Source organism: Etheostoma spectabile, chromosome 8, assembly GCF_008692095.1.
Source record: "Etheostoma spectabile isolate EspeVRDwgs_2016 chromosome 8, UIUC_Espe_1.0, whole genome shotgun sequence".
Lineage (NCBI taxonomy): Eukaryota > Metazoa > Chordata > Actinopteri > Perciformes > Percidae > Etheostoma > Etheostoma spectabile.
The window spans coordinates 30147998-30151362 of NC_045740.1; positions in this window are offsets into that span (position 1 = coordinate 30147998).

Genomic DNA, 3365 nt, shown 5'->3' on the forward strand with positions numbered 1-3365 from the left:
AGGTTCAATAAAAAAAAAAAAAAAAAAAAAGAAACATTCAACAAGCCCAATCGTTCCCCTCTCCAGTGGGATTTTAAGAGACGTTTTTGCAGTTTGAACAGACGACCACCTGATGGCAGCAGCAGACGGTGCTTTGTGCATGTTACATAACGTGGCAAAAGACCAACACTGTGGCACCAATCAGATAAAACATTAAATGGCCACAGATCTAGGGCAAATATGGGATGAATCATACTGCGAGGAGAGTCACTGCAAACAAAGGGCTCATATCAAAGCATCCGTGTTGTAGGAGCACTGCCAGCATACAGGGACATATTGGGATCGGCAGCTGGAGGGGGGGGGGAGGCTTTACAGTGACACAGTGAGAGGCTGAGCGTACTGTTGTGTTTGACCTGTCTAAACCAGCTGCTGGGAGATCTGAGCAGTGGGAGTGTAATCTCAGAGAAATCTCAGCCTGCTTCGTATCTACAACCTCTACTGGGCTGCCCTGCTAGAAGAAGCTGTACGAGTGTCTGGTTATGTTCCAGGGTGTGTGTTTAGGCATGTGCTTGAAATATCAGAGATCTAGAACTAGTTTGGACACAGGCCAAGTTTCCAAAGTCCAACCCAGCAAGAGTGTGAACTGAACACACATAACAAACAATGTTATGTCTGTTTATTATTTGAGTCAGGGGAGTCCAAAAAAATAGTTCTCCACTTCTATCAGTATTTTCAGTTTTCCTAAAAGTCAAGGGGCCTCAGTCCCCAGATTCAGTTGTTTCAAAGCGACATCATAATGCAGATAGACTATGATATCAATCTGATTAATGGCCCATCCAGGTAACCATAGTCCTCAGATGGACAGAGAGTAGCTAGCTGTCTGGATTTTACCATGCAGAGATATGAGGACCAGGTAACCATAGTCCTCAGATTGGACAAGAGTAGTCAAGCTAGCTGTCTGGGATTTACCACTCAGAGACTGGGACCAGGTAACATAGTCCTCAGATTGGACAGAAGTCTAGCTAGCTGTTGGATTTACCCTGCACGAGACCTGAGGACAGGTAACCCATAGTCTCAGACAGATTGGACAGAGAGTCTAGCTAGCTGTCTGGATTTACCCTGCAGAGACCTGAGGACTATGGTTACCTGGTTACCTGTGTGGACTAGTCAGACCCTCTTCCGCTCCGCAGCGTGTGGATGGTCTGGCAAAGTCCAATATAACACACGCATCAAGTAAAATAAGTTACATTTTGAAGTATGTATACTTAAGTATTTCCATTGTTTGGTTATTAACACTTCTACACAACTACATTTCAAAAGAAAAATATTGTACTTTACGATAGTTACTAGTTCTGTACTTTGTAGATTAAGATATTACATTGAAAATCCCATGATTAGTGTGTGAAACAGAACCCATTGTTAAAGATTAACCCAGCAGTGTCCTCTTAGAACAAAGTCAATGTCTTCATTTGTCACGTTCCAGCAGTCTGCTGCACCAGCAGTGTGTAAGTTCAAACTACTTGTGTCAATTATTACCAAGATGAGATATGTATAACTGAAATAAAAAGAGGCAGTTACAGCATATCTCTAAGTAAATACAAATGGTCCCTAGTGGTTCCACTATGTCCTAGTGTAAACCATGACATACGTCTCTCAGAATTATACAGTAATACATCATTTTCTACCACACAGCGTCATGCTTTCATTGATTACACGCCACTCACATACAACACAGTAATCCAGTAGAGACCTAATTTATTGATATGATATTATCATTGTTGTCAGCAGATCTTTGAGGCTGTTCCACGGGCTAAACTAAAAACTAAAGGTGGCTCCTAGACTGTGGAATGCTCGGCCTCATGATGAATAGCAGTAAGACGCATCTTATTATTCAGGCGTTCAATTAGCCACATTGTTGACTGTATTATTATGTATCTTTGTGTTCCTTGCTTGTGTGAGTTATTAGGATTTTTATTGGAAATCAAGGGGTTTTATGATGTTTTCAGATATTGTCCTCTGTTGTGACTATGTCCGATACTGAGCCGCTACTGGGTGCTAATCTGGATTACTGTTTCTAACGTGTACTCAGAACAACAATGTCCAGTCCTTTCCAGTAGTTTGCATTTGAGGTTTTTATTTTCTGTAGCCTTACAGCGTCCACTTAACTCAAAGAAAGTCCAAAAACCATAACGTGAACAGAAGTCCAAATTAGCAACCAGTAGCGGCTAAGTGTTGGACATAGTCACTACATTTAACCTGCTGCTCCTCCTCTTTAATTAACAACCCCTGTTTGCATCCGAACAGGAACCTGAATTGCCCCAGGCCAGCCTAGGCCTGGACAAAACAATGCAATACACTGCCCCCTGTGGCTTGGAGGAAAACCCTCTGTGAGGCTCCTGCAGTCCTCTTTAACGAGCCAAACCCAGTCCTCCAACAGTTACTTACTCAGGAGATGACTTCAGCTGGTGCTAACTAGTGCAGATGTCAAGGCCCAAAGACTTAATTAATCCTAACCCCCCAGATTTGTGTATCAGGTCTTTGGATGTTCTTCTTTCCTCTTCCATAAATCATCTCATGACCATACAGATGTATCTTGTGACCCTTTGGAGGGGCCAGACCTCTAGTTTGAGAACCACTTGATTAAACTAGATAACTGTACATAGAGTTGCTAAAACAAGGTCCACCTCGAGCAGCTACAGAAAGTCAAACGTTCCCCTAACATCTATGCTTCGTCTCTACATTTGAGCCATTGCTAAATGTGTTAAAACAACGGTTATTAACTCTATCAGCGCCAGCCCCAGGGGTTTTCTCAAAACCCAGAGGGTCCTATTTCAAGGATCTCAGGTGAGTTTAGGGCGTGTCCAAATCCACTTTTGCTAGTTTGGCAGTAGTAAAAAGGGTCAATGCGAGGTGTGTTCTGGGTAACATGCAATCAACCAATCAGAAGTCATCTCCCGGTCCCCTGAAAAGCCCCCTTTGGACCTTGGAGCATTGCTGATATGATGAAGGATTTTCACCATAACATTTTTATTTTTAATCTGTGTGTGTAACAAGCATAATGTGCATAAACCTAGGCACATATTGACTTTAGACCAGGTTTTTGTTGGTTAATGGCGCGATCCCTTTCTGCTGCCTCAAGATAGCAACACACCCAGAATGCATCTGAACACACCTCCCTGCAAGACCAGCACGCCCATGGGAGCAGGTGCGACGTGGGTGCGGGACGTGAAATTAACAACTGCGTCTGTCTTAAAATAGCAAAGACACTTGCTTCCGGCTCTGTGCCGCGCTGCACCGGGTCCGAGGTCGGGCCCTTACCCCCAATTTCCACAGGATGTGTAACGGCTGCAGATCTGTCTGTGTGGGAGAGAGAGAGAGAGAGAGAG